The sequence below is a fragment of the Sus scrofa genome, chromosome 6, assembly GCF_000003025.6.
Source record: "Sus scrofa isolate TJ Tabasco breed Duroc chromosome 6, Sscrofa11.1, whole genome shotgun sequence".
NCBI classification, from domain to species: Eukaryota; Metazoa; Chordata; class Mammalia; order Artiodactyla; family Suidae; genus Sus; species Sus scrofa.
In genome coordinates, this window is record NC_010448.4 from 66,970,479 (window position 1) to 66,990,597 (window position 20,119).

The 20,119-nt window shown below is 56.9% G+C and overlaps 1 protein-coding gene across 9 annotated transcripts in view; it reads left to right on the forward strand.

Annotated features, from left to right (window-relative positions):
- Nucleotides 1–20,119, forward strand: part of KCNAB2 (potassium voltage-gated channel subfamily A regulatory beta subunit 2) — an 88,473-nt gene that overhangs the window by 42,105 nt on the left and 26,249 nt on the right. The gene's annotated exons all lie outside the window — the stretch shown is intronic.

The following is a 20,119-nucleotide window of genomic DNA, read 5'->3' on the forward strand; positions in this document are numbered from 1 at the left end:
TTATCCCAGCCCTGGGGCCGTGGCTCAATTTCCTGAGTTGAACCAGACCAGATTGCTTTTTGCAGGTAATGCCTTGAAAGCTAATGCCTATTGATCTCGGCTGCTAGGAGCGTGCGTGTCTGAGGTGGGTCGGGCTTTCTGGGAAACGCCCCTGCAGCTGCTGCCTGCCCCGCTGGTCCCTCTGAACTCGGACCCCCAGAGCATCCAGGACCGGCCTGCTCTTGCCCTGCGAAGGGCTGGCCGCAGGCCACACAGTCGCCTTTGAAGCAGCTGCTTGATGGGCAGTGGGCAGCGTGCTCTTGGAGGAGACAGGGCAAGGAGCAGGTGCTGGGGCCTGGGGGCTTCCATGGTGCCAATTCCAAGGTCGACCCCCGCCCCCAATCCTGGGGTCCCCTGTGGTCCCCAGAGTGGTTCTCCTAGAAGGTGGGGATTTTCATGCCAGGGGCCTGAGAAACCTTAGTCCAAACCCTTAGGGGGGGGATGCCAGAGGTTCTGGGCGCCCCAGGGCCCCTCCCGGTGGGTCTGAGCTGCAGTGAAGCAAGTCCTGGCCCAGGAGCTCCCCCACACTCACACATGCCCCGGGAGAAGGCAGCCGGGAGAGAGCCTTGGCCTGAGTCCGGAGCCAGACCACCCACCAGGTGCTGTCAGAACACCAGGGAAACACCCAGTTACTGCCCCGGTGCTGAGCCTGCAGCAGTGAAAGTGGATGGAAGCATCCCTGTGCCCGTGACCTGACCTGCAGGGGCACCAAATGCAGCAAAGCCCCTCAGCTGATCCCCCTGCCCTGGAGAAAGGGGGCTACAAAGCATCAGGCAGGAGTGGGGAACGCACCCGAGGGAGGGGCCGCCCAGGCCTGGCACTGTCTCTGCGCTCAAGGCCTCTACGGCTGCCTCAGTTCTGGGTCAGCCTGCCCAGCCCTGCCCTGCCCAGGGATAATCCTGTTCTCTTGGAGCAGAGGTGGGACAGTGCTGGTCCCGCCAATGCCCGTGTCTGGGCTCCAGGGTCCCGCCCTGCAGCTGACCCAGCTGAAAAGGTGTGTCTCCTCTGGGCGACAATGCCGGGGCCACCGTGCAGGCACCTGAGCTGGGCCTGGCCACAGGATTTTTTTTTTTTTTTTCCTTGCTGGCCAAGCCCAGGGCCTGTGCAAGTTCCAGGGCCAAGGAGCTAACCCACGCCACAGTGGTGACATCAGACCCTTAGGCCCCCGAGCCACCAGGGAGCTCCTTGCCTTTCCCTTCTTACGCTCTTTCTTAGGACTTGTCTTGTAGAGACACGTCACGCTTGAAAGCTGCACAAATTTCCACTCTATGGATGGATTGTTATTTATGTCACCGGTTTTCCTAAGGATGGACATTTATGTTTGAGTTTCAGAGAGCGTAATTGTCATTTCAGATGGAATTTAGCAGTGGTTCTTAACATTTCCGCTTTTCCTCCCCCCCTTCACCCCCCCTTAAATGCATCTGCTCAGTGTTTGGATTGATTGCAAAAACTCTCGGATGGTGACATCATTCATTTGAGCATGGAGCCCGAAGAACTGTGCTGGTGCCGTGGCGCTTTCTACAAGCCGAGAATGTGTGTGCAGAGAGCATCTGCCTTGGCAAGGCTGCAGGCGAACGAATAGGGCCTTCCTGGCAGTGCGGTGCCCCCTGGCCGAATCACACTAGCCTTTGCTTCAGCGACAGGTGCCAGATGCGCTTATGCTGCTTCCCGAGGCAGTCTGGTTTTACCCTGGGAACACCTCCAGAGGGCGCCGTGAGGTCGCGTCCTCAGCTCCGGGGGCCCGGCTCTGCATGCGTCCAGCCCTGGTTTCATCCAGAGCACTGTTGAGGTCTCCCACCCTGAACGCGGCTTCACCTGCGCTTGTTCAGGGTCCAGGGCAGAGAAGGGTGGGAGCTCCCCGCCAGGGCAGCTTGGAGGACTGAGAATCTCACGCCGAGAGGTGTTTGTGTCCCGGTGTCCCCAAGCACCGAGACCCCTTGGTGACAGCTCTGGTCCGAGGATGGGTCTCTGCAGCGTCCAGCCTGGGCGCTGGGGGCAGTGGGATGCCCTCTAACCCATCGCCCCTCGGCGTTTCCCGTCCGGACAGCGGCGGCTCCCCGGCCGGGTGGGGCCATGTTGTCCATGACCTACAGCGAGAGTCTGCGGAGCGTGAGCAGCAGGTGTCACTCGGACTGGGCCCTGCACCCCGTCCGCCAGACCGACACGCTGGAGCTGCAGCGGCTGCGGGAGGTGCGGGCGGCCGCCCAGGCCAGGAACATGGAGAGCTTCCTCCGCATGCACGGCCTCTCCCTGGACAGCTGCACTGCCCAGCGCACCGGCATGAAGTACCGGTAAGGGCTGGGCCGGGCTGGGGCAGGAGGTCCGCTGGATGGGCAGGAGGCCGAGGCCGGTGCTGCGAGAGGGGTACAGCCCAGGAAACGGGGTAACGACTTCATTGTCCATTGAGGTAAACGCTTCTGGGTTTAAGAATGCCGACCACGGAGTTCCCGCTGTGGTTCAGTGGGTGAGGGACCCGATGTTGTCTCTGTGAGGATGTGGGTTTAATTGCTGGCCTCGCTCAGTGGGTTAAGGATCTGGCGTTGCCACATGGTGCAACATAGGTCGCAGATGTGATTTGGATCTGGGGGCGCCGTGGCTGTGGTGAACTCCTCAGCTGCAGCTCCCATTCAGCCCCTAGCCCAGGAATTTCCATATGCTTGCAGGTGTGGCTGTAAAAAGAAAAAAAAAAATTTTGAAAAGAATGCAGGAGTTCCCATAGTGGTTCAGTGGAAACGAATCTGATTAGTATCCATGAAGATGCAGGTTCCATCCCTGGCCTCGCTCAGTGGTTAAGGATCCAGTGTTGCCATGAGCTATGGTGTAGGTCGCAGAAATCCCGCGTTGCTGTGGCTGTGGTATAGGTCAGCGGTTACAGCTCTGATTCGACCCCTAGCCTGGGAACCTCCACGTGCTATGGGTTTGGCCCTAAAAAGACCAAAAAAAAAAAAAAAAAAAGAATGCAAACCATATAAGTAAGAATGTGTAAGCAGTCCCCTGGCGGCCTAGCGGGTTAAGGACTCAGCATGTCACTGCTGTGGCTGGGGTTGGATCCCTGGCCTGGAAACTTCTGCATGCTGTGGGTGTGATCCAAAAAAAAAGAATATCCAAGAAAGGAAGACGAGATTCTGCATAGTCCTGTCCTCCAGAGATGAGCTATGTGTGGTGTATTCCCCATGGGAAAAGAGTGGTGTGGTTTCGGAGTTCCCATCGTGGTGCAGTGGTTAACGAATCCGACTAGGAACCGTGAGGTTGCGGGTTCGATCCCTGGCCTTGCCCAGTGGGTTGGGGATCTGGCATTGCCGTGAGCTATGGTGTGGGTCGCAGACGTGGCTCGGATCCCGAGCAACGCTGTGGCTCCTAGCCTGGGAACCTCCATATGCCGCGGGAGCGGCCCTAGAAAAGGCAAAAAGACAAAAAAAAAAAAAAGAGAGTGGTGTGGTTTCTTGAAAAAACTTTGCAGCGGGGATAAACATACTGTTGCTTCTGTCCCCCTGCAGTGTCAGTGGGACGCATTTATTAGTAGGGGGTGACTAAACAAAAATCAGGGGAAATACCTCACTTCATCATCTCCACCCACAGATCCACCCCAGCACCAGAAACCCGTGCCTGGTCCTGGGAGCCAAGATGGACTTAAATCAGGCTGTGCTCGTGGGAAGTGATTTTCAGCAGGTGGTCTCTGAACTGGTTGCTGCCACTGCGCTTGTGACCGCAGTTAGCTAAGGCTGTGGGTGAGGCATCCGCGTGCTCTCGGATGATGGGCTTGTACGGTGAAATTCTCTCGGACACTCAGAAGGACATTCCATTTGTCTTGCTTGTCATCGAAATCAGCGTCTGGGACGGTGCTCCGCAAATGGCCCGCTTTCTCCTCTGAAAGCTGCAGAAAATGGCCCAAGAGCCCCAGAGCCCGCACTGGCGTGGAGGGGTTACATCCATGTGGCTTTATTCCCTGGCCTCCTGGGGACAAGCACTGGCCAGAGCCCGTGGACCAGAAGGGACCATCTCTGCCTGGTCTGGGTGGTTGCCAGATTTAGCAAGTGAAGATACAGAATGGGGAGTTAAATTGGAATTTCAAGTCAACAAGTTTATGCAGTCATCGGGACATACTTATACCAGAAGCTATTTCTTGTTTCGCTCAAGTTCAGGTTTAAGTGGATGCCCTGTATGTGGGTTGGCTTCGTCTAAGGCAGGCCCCGGGGGTTATGTGGCTGTTCTCTGGAGAAGAGAGCAGAGACCAGCACTGCTGCTGTCACAATTTCTCCTGCAGACAGGAGTGTCTGCCTTGGGGGTCCTTGCTTGAGCATGTGGTTGGCTTGTAAAGATACAAAGCACTTCTACCCGGAGTCCATTAGATGGCAGAATTCCGAAGGCTTTGTGTTTGGCCTCCCCCCAGGACCTCCTAATTCTGATGGAAATTTCTCACGAGGGAGCTGAGGAGGCTGCTTGCTTTTCTGGTTCTGGCCAGTCCCAGATACTTCTCATTAATTCAGCCAGTGTTCGGTGAAGATATGCTTGGCTCCAAGCAGCAGGCGTGTCAGAGGTCGCGTGGGTCAGACGGACAGGGTCCCCACCCTCTGGGACGTTACAGCCTCGTGGGGGGGCAGCAAAGAAAAAGCACGTGAACGCCTAATTAAGTGTGGGAGGCCAGGACCGCAGAGCCTCCCACCATCTGAAAGGAGGGCCGTCTGCAGGTGTCAGAAGGAACCTTCCAGTCCAAGGAGACAGGGGCCGGTTTGAGGAGAGAAGCCTGGGGGGGGTGCTGGACCAGAGCAAGGAAGACAAGAGCTGTGGGGGATGAGGCGGGGGCCTGACCTGTCCCCCCGCCCTGGCAGACCCCAGCTCCCTCAGGTGTGGGTACCATTTGTGATGGAGGGGGGTCCGCTGGGGCGCGTTCTGTCCCCGCCGCCCCTAATTTCATGTCCACCCAGAACCTTAGAATGGGGTGCTGTTTGCAGATAGGGTCTGGACAGATGTTAAGGTGCAGTCACCCTGGGGTAGGTGGGCCCTAAATGCAGTGATTGGCGGCCTCCTAAGAAGGCCTGGGGAGGAGCCCCTTAGACGGTGGAGCAGAAACTGGAGGGATGGGGCCACAAGCCAAAGAACCACAGTCCCCAGAAGCCGGAAGAGCCAGGAAGGCTCCCCCCAACCCCCAGAGCCTGCAGAGAGTGCCAGGCCCTGCCAAGACCCCATTTCCTACTTCTGGCCTTGGAGCTGCCAAAGAATCGGATCTGTTGCTTGAAGCCCCCCAGTCCGTAATCCTTTGTTACAGCAGCCCCAGCACACAGACAGAGCTGGGGGGCAGGGGTGGAACGAATAAAGACTGTGCCCCACCTGAAACAGGCTGGACTATGAGGCCCAAACCCCTGGGGAGACCTACTTCCCAAGCCACAGAGTTGACAAGAAAACCACTCAAGCCTTTAGTGTTTGATGGGCCGGAGGCTGTCACCCCCGGGGGTCCTTTCTTTATCTGGCGGATCCCATCTTGCTGCCTCCAGGGGCCTTCGGTTAACTGGGAGGAGAGCCTCTGCACCCGCCAGCAGCCGTTATTAAAGGTCCCAGATAAATGCCTTTCTGTGCCCGCCAGCCGCGGGGCCGGGCTGAAGTTAAACCTGGTCTTCAATATTAATATAAAAGATAATGCTTCTTGATAAGCTGCCCAGTGGAGCAAGGCGACAACCACGCCACCAGCCCGGACGCTTTATCCGCTGAACTGAACCTGCAGCTGGGGAAAGCGTTCTTGTTAACTTCTCTCATTTTTTTTTTAAACTGTCCTCAACTCTTGCTGTTAAAAAAAAAAAAAAAAAAAAAAAAAAAGGGAGTTCCCGTCGTGGTGCAGTGGTTAATGAATCCGACTAGGAACCATGAGGTTGTGGGTTTGGTCCCTGCCCTTGCTCAGTGGGTTAACGATCCAGCGTTGCCGTTAGCTGTGGTGTAGGTGGCAGACGTGGCTCAGATCCTGCATTGCTGTGGCTCTGGTGTAGGCCGGTGGCTACAGCTCCAATTAGACCCCTAGCCTGGGAACCTCCATATGCTGCGGGAGCGACCCAAGAAATGGCAAAAAAGACAAAGAAAAAAAAGGCGCTGAATTTTTAACTTGACGCAGTCCCTGTGTCAGCTCCCCCTTCCCGCGTCCACCTGGCTGCGGTAAAGGAGGGTCGGGCGATGTGGCTTAAGACAGGGCAGCAGGGGAATTCCTGTCGTGGCTCAGCAGTTAACAAACTGGACTAGCATCCATGAGGACACAGGTTCGATCCCTGCTCTTGCTGAGTAGGTTAAGGATCCAGCGTTGTCGTGAGCTGTGGTGTAGGTCACAGATGCAGCTTGGATCCTGCGTTGCTGTGGTATAGGCCAGCAGCTATGGTTCTGATTGGACCCCTAGCCTGGGAACCTCCATATGCCACAGGTGCAGCCGGAAAAAGACCAAAAAAAAAGACCGGACAGTAGCTGTGGCCACGGGCCAGCTAGAGGCTGTGCCTGGACTCACACGGTGCCAGCCAGATGCCAGACCTTGTTCAGGCGTGTTCCTGTCTGCTATCCACAGCCCCCAGGAATGGCCCCAAACTCCCCACCGGGCCTGCGAGGCCCCTGCTACGTCTGATTTCAGCTTGTACCCTCTCCATCCCGGCCAGAGTGCTCCTCCCTCCCTCCCTCTGTCCTTCCTTCCTTCCTTCCTTTCCTCCCTCTCCCTCTCTTCTCAGAGTCCTTACACATTCTCTTCCTTGCCCTGTAGGTGCCTCATCTGGATTTTCACAGGGCCAGCTCCTGCCATCACCACACCTTTGCCCGCAGAGATAATCCCCCACCTCTGGGTCTAAATGACACCCAGCGAGTCCCTCTCAAGCCCACTGACCTGTCTCTTCACTGTCCTCACCCTCCCGCTGCCTCTCCTACCTTGTTTTTGCCCCTCTGCTCCCCGCTGAGAAGAGGGCTTTGCTCGCCACCCCGAAAACATGCCGAGCCTCTAAACGTGTTGGCTGGATGGTGTTGCGGGCTCTGGGTCTTTATCCGCTTTCCAGAATATTCCCCCATACAATGCATGTCCTTCCTGCTGCTTCCTTGGCAGCAGGACTGGAAGTTGGGCCTGGCCTGGCGGATGCAGGCCAGACGCAGGAGGCAGGGGGCCCTGGGCAGCAAGCCTGGGTCGTGAGCTCCCAGCAGAGCGTGGGGTCCTGCGCCCCTGCAATTTCGACTCTCGATTGTGGCCCCTTGCCTCGGGGGCCTCTTACAGGAATCATGGGCCGTATTTGATCTGTGCTCAAGTTCATGGAACAGACTATCCAGTCGCTCGTGCATTCACAGGAGGTTGCCTCCAGCTGGGCCAGTCGGGGAAGGCTTCCTGGAAGGGCTGGGGACCCAGGTGTCTTAACGGACAGGTGGGAAGATGGGGCAGGGGGGCGAGGGGTGGGGTCGGGCCTGGTCAGGCATCATCTTGAGACGGACCTGTATCCGCGTCCCTGGGCTCCGTAACGAGCACGCAAACAGTGGTTCTTCTCCTCTCACCGTCTGGAGCCCAGAATCCAGAAGCCAGGGCCGGGCAGGGCCACGCTGCCTCGGAGGCTCTCGGGAAAGGTTCCTCCTTGGCTTGCAGAGGCGTTTCTTCCATCTCTGCCTCTGTCTTCACGTGACCATCTGGCCTCTGCGTGTATCCCTCGGTCTCCAGATCGCCTTCTGTGTACACAAGCCCCCATGGAAGGCAGGGCTCTCACCTTGACCCACGATGACCTCATCTTTACGTGATGGCGTCGACAAAGACCCTGTTTCCAAGTGGGGTCACGTTCACAGGCACCGGGAGTTAGGACTTGAACTTGTCTCGTTGGGGGACAACCCAGAACAGGTCCCAAGGGCTGCGACTCAACTCCTGAGTATGTGCGGACTTCGGTGTGGCTCCCGCCAGTGCCTTTGTGAACCTGGGCCAGTCACCTGGCTTCTCCATGTCCCGGCGTCCCCACCGGATGCAGTTACTCCCTCCCAGAATCGTGGGAGGAGGATAAGGTAGTGACAGTAGGCAAAGCTCCGGGCTTGGCTCCTGGCGGGCGAGAGAGACCTGTCTGGGAATGTCGCGGGCACAGACAGTTGCCCTTGGAGTTGCGGCTCAGGTGCTGTGTGGCCAACAAGCAGACGTGAGGGAGGGAAGGAAGGCAGGAGGGGGTGGCGGCATAAGCCGGTCCCTCTGGAAGAGCTGCCAGGCCGTGGTCCCAGGCTGGGGGAGCCAGCCCGCAGGCGTGGGTCTCTGTGAGTCGGCCCAGGACCATGTGACAGCTGCCAGGGCCTGCATTCGTGCTGGGACCGCTTCTGCTGGCAGCAGCCGCTGTGCTGGGCCCACGCTGGGCCTGGGCCTGGGGACAGCCAGCCAGCCCTCTACAGGTCCCAGCCTTCCCCCGGCCTTCCCTGTGTTTCCAGAGATATCGCAGCCCCATCGGGGCCTAGGAGGAGGTGCAGTGGCCTTCACAGGGTCCAGCAGAGAACAGCCACGTGCAGTCAGCCTGGTCACAGGAGTGGGGGCACACCTGCTAGCAAGGCAGACCCCCAGGCCCCGCCCAGAGCTTTGGGGGACCTGTCCCCAAGAGGCTCCTCTGATCGGGCAAAGACGGGGACCCTGGTTGATTGGTCTGTCCCCCTGGAAAGGCAGGGTCAGCACAGCTCTGTCAAATCCACAGACAGTGCCAGGCAGCCCCCAGGACTACACCCACCTCCACCCCTTAATCTGAAGGTCTGAGAGCAGGAGTCTAAATCTAGCGCTTTTCTAAGAATATCAAGAGTTGTGGAGTTACTACTGTGGCTCAGTGGGTTAAGAACCCGACACACGACATCCTGTCATGGCTCAGCAGTTAGCGAACCCAACTAGCATCCATGAGGACATGAGTTCGATCCCTGACCTCACTCAGTGGGTTAAGGATCCGGCATTGCCGTGAGCTGTGGTGTAGGTCTAAGATGCGGCTCGGATCCCAAGTTGCTGTGGTTGTGGTGTAGGCTGGTGGCTGCAGCTCCATTTGGATTCCTAGCCTGGGAGCCTCCAAATGCTGCAGGTGCGACCCTAAAAGACAAAAAGACCAAAGAAAATAAAAGAACCCAGCATAGGAAGTTCCTGTCATGGCTCAGCAGAAAAGAATCTGACTAGCATCAATGAGGACACAGGTTCGATCCCTGGCCTCGCTCAGTGGGTTAAGGATCTAGCGTTGCTGTGAGCTGTGGTGTAGGTCACAGACACAGCTCAGATCTGGTGTTGCTGTGGCTGTGGCGTAGGCCAGTAACTACAGCTCTGATTTGACCACTAGGCTGGAAACCTCCATATGCCGCAGGTGCGGCCCTAAAATAAAATTTAAAAAAAAAAAAAAAAAAAAAAGAACCCGACATAGTCTCCATTAGGATTCGGGTTCAGTCCCTGGGTTTACTCAGTGGATTACGGATCCATCGTTGCCACAGACTTCGGTGTACGTCACAGATGCAGCTCAGATCTGGCAGGGCTGAGGCTGTGGTATAGGCCAGGCTGCAGCTCCAGTTCGACTCCTACCCCAGGAACTTCCACAGATGCAGCCCTAAAAATAAAACAAACACAAAAACAAAAACTACGAGTTGTGACCCCTGTCCGGGGCAAGTGTGAGGTGACAGACTCTGGCCAGCCTTTGAACACCCACCTGCCCCCCTTCTCCGCTTGGCAGTTCCCTGCTGGACCCAGAGACACGTTTGTCCCAGGTCCCAGGCGAGTGCCGAGGCCAAACGTCGATTCCCAAGGTCCCAACATGGTACAGAGGATGGAGTGGGGCTGGGATTCTATCACAGTTAGGGCAGGACTCCTGGGAGAGTGAAGGCTGAACTGCTGCTGTGTCATAGGCATGGGTGCTTCCTGCTGTGGTTCCCAGTCCCCTGTGTCACTGGGGAGGGTGAAGTCGGGGCACTTGGAGGAAGGAAAGGGTGCTGGTGCCAGGAGGAGCCTGCTTCTCTTTGCATGTGCTCTCAGGCGATGCCAAGGGTGACACGGAGGTCAAAGCAGAGAATGGGAAGGGCATCTCCACAGGGAACAGCCAGAGTGAAGGCCCAGAGGCTTTTGAGGTCGTTGACTTTTATTTTTCAGAATTAGCTTTATATGTGATATACCCATTTAAAGCATACGATTTAATGGTTTTAGTATATTCATATATTTAGTATATACTGTATATTGGTGCAAAAAAGCACCAACTTTAGAACATTTCCATCACCCCAAAAAGAAATCTCGTACCCACATTAGGGGCCACCCCCGATTCCCCACTCGCCCAGGCCCTTGGCAAACACCAAGCTACTGTCTCTTTCTGTGGATTTACCTGTTCTGAGCATTTCATAGGAATGGAAGCATATAGGACGTGGCCTTTGGTGACTAGTTTCTTTCTCTTAGCGTAATGTTTTCAAGGATCACCTATGTTGCAGCCTGTATCGGTACCTCATTCCTTGTACGGCTGGTCAACACTCTGTGGCAGGGATGGAGCACCTTTCGTCTGTCTGTTTGGCGGTCGGTGGACGTTTGGATTGCTTCCCCCTAGGGGCTGTTCTGAATAATGCTGCTGAGGACATTTGTGTTCAAGTGTTTGTGTGGGCATAGGTTTTCCGTTCTCTGGGCACATACCTAGGAGGGGAATTGCTGGGTTGGGCCTGAGGCAGATGACATTTTACATGTGGTGATGACGAAGTCTTTGTGGCTCTGCCTTAACTTGGGCTTATTTAAAACAGACCATCTGGCTAAGAGCAACCCCCGAGAAATAGTAGGATGCATATCAGCCCTTGTGGAATCTGATGGTTTGCCAGAGCACAGAGAAATATATGCCATAGAATGAAGTGGGCCTTTCCACGTCCTAAAGGCCAGTGCATAGCACCACACAAAGCTCTTGATTAAAACACAGCTTCCTAGGGAGTTCCCATCGTGGGGCAGCGGAAACGAATCCGACGAGGAACCATGAGGTTGCAGGTTCAATCCTTGGCCTCTCTCAGTGGGTTAAGGATCCGGCGTTGCCGTGAGCTGTGGTATAGGTCACAGATATGGCTTGGATCTGGCATTGCTGTGACTGTAGCGTAGGCTGGTGGCTGCAGCTCTGATGCGACCCCTAGCCTGGGAACCTCCATATGCCACAGGTGTGGCCCTAAAAAGACAAAAACAAAAAAAAACAAAAACAAAAAAAACAAAAGCACAGCTTCCCAGGCCCAGCCACAGAGCTGCTGATTCAGTATGCGTGGTGGGGGCCCAGGAATCTGCATTGGTAGCAAGCTCCTCCAGCATCCCGGTCAGGTGTTGAGCATCCCGGCCCTGGACTATGAGCTCCATGAGCCTGGGGAGGAGCCAAGGGCAGAGTCTTTCCACCTGCACCCTCTTCAGCAGGCCCGTGGGCTTCCTGAGGTCCAGGGCCCATTGTCTCCTAATGCAGGGGTAAGCAGGTGAGGGGCCCAGGGAGCCCCTCCAGTAGGGGGGGGAGGAACCCCCTACCAAAGAGGCTCAGAGAAGGCCCCAGCCTACCCTGAGCTCAGGGGCCCAGGCCAGCCAGGCCCCGAGGCTTACCTGGGCAGGTAGGAGAGGAGGGCAGAGCTGGCCTTGGGAGGCCTGAGGGGCCCCCACTGGCCTCCACATGTGAGTCTGTAACCTGCCAGGGCCCCCTTAGTAAAGGCACCAGCTCTGCCCTTCCAGACCCTCTGTCGCCAGGTCCAGGTCCCCCCGCCAGGGGGGATGCTTCCTCCTACTGAGTCAGGCCTTAGGAAGGACCAAAGGGGTGCACTCACAGTGGGAGTTGGGGAGAGCTTCGTACAGGGGCCTGTCCTGACTCCGCTGCCAGAAAGCTGCTCCTTTCTGCTGAAGGACCGTGGAAGCTCGCTTCTTGAGGGCCAGACCCCGGTGTGAGGGCCTTGCAGGTGTGATCCGACCGCGCCCTCAGGACCTACACTGGGCACAAGGGCACTGAGGCTCAGCGAGGGGGTCCCTTGCCCGGGGCTGCCCAGCTCAGGGGCAGGGAGGCTGAGAGCAGAGCAAGGCGGTGTCGTTAACTTTTCTGTGGAAAAAGGCAGGGCCGGAGCTGAGAGCCACGCCAGGAACATCTCCAGGCCCTGTGAGAGCGCAGGGTGGACAGCCAGCAGGCCTGGAAGGTTCCTGCGGGACCAAGCAAGGAGGGGCAAGTCCTCTGGCCAGTCCCCTCATTCTATCAATGGAGGCCCGGAGGCCCAGAGAGGGCAGGACCTCTGCCTGGGATCACACAGCAAATGAGCAGCAGAGCGCAAGCAAGACCGCTGACCACCAGCCTCCCATCCAGCGCTCTTTCTCAGCCCCTCCTGCAGGGCCAGAAAGGACCCAAACATCAGCTTTGTCCAGGGCCAGGACATGAGGGTGGCAGGCTCGGGGTCAGAGGGCAAAGCCAGCCCCTCTGGGTTTCAGGAAACACCGTGAGCTTTGTTTGAGGAGAGTCTCATCCTCACGTCCATCCCAATCCCGTGACGGTGAGAAAGGATGATGGGGTAGAGTAGGGGGTTCTTCATCCATCATTCATTCATTCATCATTCATTCATTCATCAGTTCATTCATTCACCCCGGAATTATTTGTTGAGCATCTGCCGTGAGCTAATACTGTGCAGAGCAGTGGAACTTCTTAGGTCTCTGGTCCCTTGACCCCGGGCTTCTTTCCTCGGGTCACCTGTGTCCTTACCACCCAGAGTGGTCCTCTCTCCTCCGGATTTCTGGTGATGTGGCTTCTCCTTGTGCCAAGCCCTGAGGAAAGCCCCGCTTTCCTGGGCCAGACCCACCAGCGGACAGAGCCGGCTGGACCGGCTGCCTGCACGCTCAGCCGTCCACCCGACTGCAGTGCCCGCCTCGTCCCCATCCCGGCTCAGCGGCCGTCACCCTGGAGCCCCGGGGACCAGCCTCCCAGGGATCAGCCAGGGCGTGCGGCAAGTGCAGCCACTCCATTAATAATGAATTGCTGGCGGGTCCTGCCCCTCCCACGCCTCCCCAGGTCACCTCGTTGACTTGGTGGGGGTCCCAATAGCCACGCTGTGCAGAGCCAGGGAGGGATGCCAGGCTCCCTCGGAGAGACTCGGGGAGGCCTGGAGAAGCAGCTGCTCCCCGAACCCCCAGGCTGCCACCCTGGTGGGAGGCGCCCTCCCCCTCCCGCTGCTGCCAGTGTCCTGCTCATTGGTCGCGAGTTCCTGGCAGCCCAGCCCTGCCAGGCACAGCTGGGCTGGGGGCTCAGGCGGGCAGAGCCAGACCAGGGCGGGGCCGAGGAAGGAGCGGCAGAGAAGGGAGGGCACGTTGCCCCCCTCCCCCTCGTTGATTCCCCAGTTCTGTCTGATAAGGTCTTTGCTTGCACGTTTCTGGAAATTTGACTCCCTTCCCTGGAAGACCGCACAGGCTTTTTCTACGCCCGTTGCCTTCGGAAATCTTCATCCTGCTTCATCTTCGGGGATAAAGTCCCGTCCCGGGCAGAGAAGGGCTTCCGGGGGCAGATGACTTCGGAGCCTGGAAGGAGGGGGCACGAGGGCAGGAGCTGAGCGCCAGCGACATGCAAGTGTCCTTCGTGTGCTCGGAGCACGGCCTCAAGGGCCGCAGCCCTGATGAGCGACTGGGCCGGCCAGCGGCCAGCAGCCCCAGCCCAGGCACCCGCGGCCGCTTCCGCGCTGTGGCCATGGTGGCCCGGAGCCTAGGACAGCTGTCAGTGCAGAGCCTCCCGAACCCGGGCGATGCCAGCACGAAGCAGCCCGGGATGAAGTATAGGTAGGCAGGGCGGGGCGGCTGTGTGCGCGGGGCTGCCTTGCCCACCTCCATCTGGGGAGAGCCTGGCAGACCCCTGGGAGAGAAACCCGAGGCTCTAGGTCAGGCCCCCGTTTCCCCCGGTGGCGGGGGGGCAGGGGCTGGTGGTGATGCCTTTTCTCTCCTTCTGCTTGTTTGTTTCCTTTCTGGGGCGGGAAGGGTTCACAAGAGCTGAGCTCCTGGATCTGATGCTGTGTGATGCATTCTCTCCTTGGGGACCCCGGGACACTGGCCATGTGCCCCTTGTTCCCCCTCCCCAGGCACACAGGCTCCAGAGGTGCCATGTAGGTGGGCTGATGTCTTTGCAGCTAAACCCCCATCGCAAACGCCAGCTTGATGGTCAGGGATACAGAGTGAACCATGTGATGGGATTAAGCTTCCCTCCCTGTCCTGAGTCCCACCCAGGCCTGGGTTTCTCTACGGGCAACACCGATGCTCCGATGCTCCGCAGGGCACAGAGCTTCCCACTAATGGCTCAGTGCAGGCTGCTGTGTGTCCTTCTGCTTGGGCTCTGCTCCCATCTGCTGTGGGTATGCGCGTCCACAAAGAGCATGCAAAGTGACAGTGTCGGGGGCAGGGGCCTTCCTGCCCCACCCAGGACCTTGCTCAGATGCCTGGTGGATGCACCCAAGTGGCAAAGGAAGGCTGGTTTTGTACCCAGGGCCCCCGTGGGCAGAGTTGGGGGGGGGGGGTCTGGCCCTTCTTACTGGTGAGTTTCTCCACCTGGAGCCCTGAGCGCTTCGAGAATGGTGTTCCTGGGGAAAGGGGAAGTTTTACAACAGACCGTCTGCGAGAACAGGTCCCTGGTTCCCAACTCTGCTCTAAGTGACTCAAATCACAGAGCCACCAGTCTTGGGAAAAGCTACAGAAGAGTGGAGACGGTCTGGGTTTCTAGCTGGTGTTGGTACCACCCTGAAAAGTATTGAGAAAAATGGGTCCTGTCCGCTGAGCTGTGTAGCATAAACCTCCCTAAAACTGATGCCCGGAAACTGAACCTCATGTGAAAGACCCGAGGTGTCAGTCCCAGGCCCCCTTGAGACGGATTCTGGAGTAACCGGTCCTGCTGCATCTCTGTGGGTGTCCCTTCCTTCCCTGGGTCCTTGGGGCAAGCTCGGCGTGCTTTAATGGACCTCTGGGGCCCAGAGCCTTCATCCCCATCCTGTAAGTTCAGTGAGCACCATCCAGAGCTGAATTCTCTCTTCTAGAAGCTTTGGTGGTTTACCTCTGTTGTTAGGTGGGAAACCGAAAGCTCGGAGCAAACAGACCTGTTTTTCAGGTTAGATACGTGTTACCCACTAGGACTTTTAAGTCAGTCCTAGGATATCAAAGGAGTCAGTACAGGTGAGACCCTTTCTAAGACTGTAAAACCTCGTATACCTGGGACCTGTGGACACTGACATGATTTCCCTCCTAAATCCTAAGATGTGTTGAAGATTTGACATGCATAGGCATGAGTGCTCAAGACGTGTGTGTGTGTGTGTGTGTGTGTGTGTGTGTGTGTGTCTATTTGTGTGCATCTGTGTATATCTGTGGGTGTCTGTGTGCATCTGTGCCTGTCTGTGTGTGCATCTGTGTGTGTCTGTGTGCATCTGTGCCTGTCTGTGTGTGCATCTGTGTGTGTCTGTGTGTGCACCTGTATGCATGCATGTGCGTGTGTGTGCGTGTGGCACATGCTGGAGGCAAGAAGGACAAGACAGGCAGTAAAGGGCAGTGTTCAGTGGGCCAGAAGGTTTGCAGTCTGAGGAGGTGGGTTCGGATCCCAGTCCCAGCTCTTCCACACTGGGAGACCCCCCGCCAGTCCTGCCATGTGGCAGAGCCTAGGGAGCTTTGCTTGGCAGTGGTGGGGGAGAGGTGGGTTCATACTCCAGAGGACGCGTAGTCTCATAGCAGCTGAAATGGGAGCCAGCATCCAAACCCAGGATGCCCTTGCTAAGTCGCGGGGGGTGGGGATGCCTGTCTCACGGGGTTGCCCCGAATGACAATTTCAGGGCCACAGCCAGGCTGCACGCAGGTAGGAGCTACAGGGGCCACTCCTGACTCTGACCACCTCCTTAAGAAGCTGGCCCTTCACAGTGGCCCTCAAGGTGAGTGGCCCACATCAGGGTGCCACAATCTTGCTGGAAGGCCCAGGAGGTGCTCAGTGCAGGGGGACGACAAGCCCCGGGAGTAAGGAGAGGGGCCAGCATCCAGTCCTGGTGGTGCGGCCGGGACCTGGGCTTCTCACCCCCAAATATACCCACGGGCCCCCGCTGCCAGCTGCAATCTGATGCTAAAGACCCGGAAGCCCAGACTTATCCTTAGGGACCCTGGCGTCAGGGGCAGGGCAGGCCTGTAAACAGATAATCACCCCGCAGGGTGACAGCAGACCGTCCATCAAACCAGCTCATCAAGGCCACATTGCTTTCCAGCACCTGATCAGCCCTTTGCCCTCCGCCCAGACGGCTGGAGCGAAAGGCCTTGAACAGCTATTTTAAAGGGATTTGTCATCATTGCCCAGGGTCTGAAGTGCGAGTTGAGGGGTGTGGCGTGTCCACCGGCTGCGTGATGGGCGTCGATGTCTTTCCTCCAGCGAAGGTTAGATCCCCGAGTCCCCGTTTTTCCAGACCACAGGAGAGACATGAGGCAGATTAATCAAGACTCACATTATTGGGGCTTGGAGATTTAACCAGCTAGTTTATCACCATGTCCAGCCTTAATTAGGGAGGAAAATCCGTAGGAAACAATTTTTCCTGTGTTGAAAGTTGCAAGTGGCAGCGTGTCGCCGGTCGCCAGCCCCGGTCCACGAGAGCCCCCCTCCCACCACCCCCACGGAGCTGCCGTATCTCTAAAGCTCCTATAGCCTGGAGATACCCTGTCCCTTCTCATTCCTTCTCCCCGGGCCTGGCAGCGGATGGCAGAACTAATACCATCATTTTAACAGGGAAACAACTTGAGCGGGGTAATTGCAGCATCGCGCAGTGTCCTAGTTTTGTGAAATGATTCCTGAGGGCGGTGGGTGGAGTGGCAGCTGAGCCACCAAACACGCTGTGTCCCAGGAAATTCGGAGCCCCGTCTGGTAGGCCAGGGGGCTTCAGCCACAGACACAGGTGGGCTCAGCCTCCTGTCAGGGTCTATGGGTAATGCTTTTCCTTCTTTTTTTTTTTTGCTTGTTTTCTTTTTAGGGCCGCCCTTGCAGCATATGGAGGTTCCCAGGCTATGGGTCTAATCAGAGCTACAGCTGCCAGCCTATGCCACAGCCACAGCAACACCGGATCTGAGCCACATCTGCGACCTACACCATAGCTCACAGCAACGCCAGATCCTTAGCCCACTGAGCAAGGCTAGGAATCGAACCTGCAACCTCATGGTTCCCGGTCAGATTTGTTTCTGCTGCGCCACGACAGGAACGCCCTTGCATTTATGAAACACAAGCTAATCTGCTCAGCACGCACCATCTATTCAAGCACGATTGAAACTATGTAAGAAAAGTTTGGAAGAATGAGACCACTTGAATTTTCTCCACATTATGTTTTTAAGTAAAAGAAGGTTTCATTTGCCCATGTATTTATTTGTTCAAGTTAAAGTACAGCTGATTTACAATGTGGTGCCAATTTCTGCTGTCCAGCAAAGAGACCCGGTCACACACACACATATGTTCTTTTTCTTGTACCATCTTCTGTCAAGATCTACCCGGAGAGCCTGGACCTAGTTCCCTGTGCTGTGCAGCAGGACCTCGCTGCTTATCCATTCTACATGGAATAGTTTGCATCGACTAACCCCAAACATACACATCATATTTTTAAATCTCTCATAGCAAGTCTGATGCTAAATCAAGAGCATTCTTTTTCCAGTTTTGTTTTTTTTAGAAACCATTGCCCCATAATACTGTATGTGTTTAAGGTATAATATCATGATTTGATACATGTGTCCATTATAAAATGATCTCCATGGAGTCCCCGTTGGGGCTCAGCAGAAACGAATCTGACTAGCATCCATGAGGACGCGGGTTCAATCCCTGACCTCGCTCGGTGGGTGAAGGATCCGGCGTTGCTGGGAGCTGGGGTGTAGTTCGAACTCGCGGCTCAGATCTGGTGTTGCTGTGGCTGTGGTGGTCCCCTGATTGGACCCCTAGCCTGGGAACCTCCATATGCCATGTGTGCAGCCCTAAAAAAGACCAAAAAAAGTAAAAAGAAGAAAATCATCGCCATGATAACTGTAGTTAATTTAGTAATTTGTCACCTCATAGAGTTACGATGGCACCCTTTCTAGTGTCACAAGCCTCAGTTGCTCTGCTTGGGATGGGCAAAGCCGTGCGGGGCACTGGTGGGTTATTTCACTGACTGCAGAGGAAAATAAACACGGGGAGACTTCTCTCCCCTTTTTAACACGGAAACATTTAAAACCTCTTGGTTTGTCCGTTGTCTTCTCTCATATAAGGGAAAGGCTGCCGTGCCCTGTCCTGTGCTGTGTCTCTTGGAAATGAAACACATGCAGAGCCAGTGTCCTGGGAGCCCGCGCCTCAGGCACACGAGTAATCCTATCCCACCCGCGAGCCCATTCTACAGATGAGCCCCCGAGGCATCAGGCGGGGCTACCTGCCACGCCCATGGGCACACAGCCAGGAGGGCTGAACCCCGGTGTGGGTTCAGTGACTAGCCCCTGCCCAGTCCCTCCTCTCCCTGAAAGAGAAACCAGCGGCTGTTACGTCCTCATTTAGGGAGAAGTCCCAGCACTCCTCGTAGGAACAGTGGGCTGCCGCTGGGCTGGTTTTAGTGGAAAATTTGACAAGAAGCCTGGGCAGTGAGGTTCCTATTGTGGCTCAGAGGAACCCAACGTGGGCTCTGCCAGGTTTGATCCCTGGGCGTGCTCAGGGCATTAAGGATCTGGGCTGTAGGTCGCAGACGTCACTTGGACCCATGTTGCTGTGGCTGTGGTGTAGGCCAGTAGCTGGAGCTCCAGGTTGACCCCTAGCCTGGGAACTTTCGCATGCAACTGGTACAGCGAAAGAAAAGGAAGGAAAGAAGGAAGGAAGGAAGGAAGAAAGAAAAGAGAGAAAGAAAGAGAGAAAGAAAGAAAGAGGGAGGGGGGGAAAGAAAAAGAAAGAGAGAGAGAGAGAGAGAAAGAAAGAAAGAAAGAAAGAAAGAAAAAAGAAAGAAAGAAGGAAGGAAAGGGAAGGCTGAGCAGTTTAAAACTACCTTAAATTCGGTGACAAAATGTCATCGAACTGTTTACAAGTTGATTATATCTGCGCCTCCGCCCCACCAATGACCACCTGTACTGGGGGGAAGGCCCAGGGGTCTTGTAACCAGGCAAACGGAGGCTGCAGAAGATCAGAAAGGGGCAGCCCCCCAGGGGGCAGGTGGGGTAGGAAAACGGAGGCCACAGCATCTGTAGAAGTTAGAACTGCCCCAGGGGCCCGAGGAGGAGGCTGGGGGTCTGGGGAAGGGGGCCGGGGGTTACCCACTGTGTCACTCACAGCTCTTTGGCCTCCCACTGCCCAGAAGGATACCACCCCCGGGTGGTTCCAGGGCCAGGATGGGGGCAGCGAGGTCTCCCAAGGGAGGTGGGCCCCGTCCTGCCCCTTGTCACCCTCACCAGCGGGGCAACTCCCATAAAGGGCCAAGGGTGGGGGCATGTCACATGGTGGGGGCGTGTTAGAGTCCGCTGCCTGGGCGGAATGTCAGCCCCTCTGGTCCGAGCCAGCCTGTGCAGGATGGACAGGCCAGGATGGTGGGCATCTCAATCCTCAGCAGGGCACTGCCAACCTCCAGGACCTCAGGACAGCCCGTGGCCCTTTACCATGGACCCCCGATGCACCCCGGCTGGCAGGCACCCCAGGGGGCCTGTGACACAGCCCTGGGCGGCCATGCAACTATAGCTGCTGGGCCTGAGGGTGTCTGGCTGGAGCCCCGCTGAGCAGCCCTGGCTGGGGGGCAGACCTGCTGCGGGCACCAGCACCCCTCGGTGAAGCTCTGCTCACCCTCATTCCCACTGCAGAGGGACAGGGCCGAGGGCCGGGTGGCCCGGGTGACGGGGGACTGACTTCTCCTCCACTCCACAGACAGAAGGAATAACGACGAGCAAAGCCGCCGTCGTGACCCTAGAGATGGGGAAAGAGGCTCCTTTGAAGAGGGCGCCCCCTGGCCAGGCCCCCAAGGCCTGACTCAACCTTGTTTCTGCCCCTGAAACAAGACGGGGTCCGTTTCTTGTGTTCTCTCCGAGGGGGCCCTGGGGGACCTGCCCTGGTCACAGCATGGCCTGACCCAGCCACGTGGCTGTGCCCTGATGTGTGGAGGGACAGTGGGCCCTTAACCCCCAGGGGGGCGAGCAGCAGGCCTCTCTCCAAAGAAC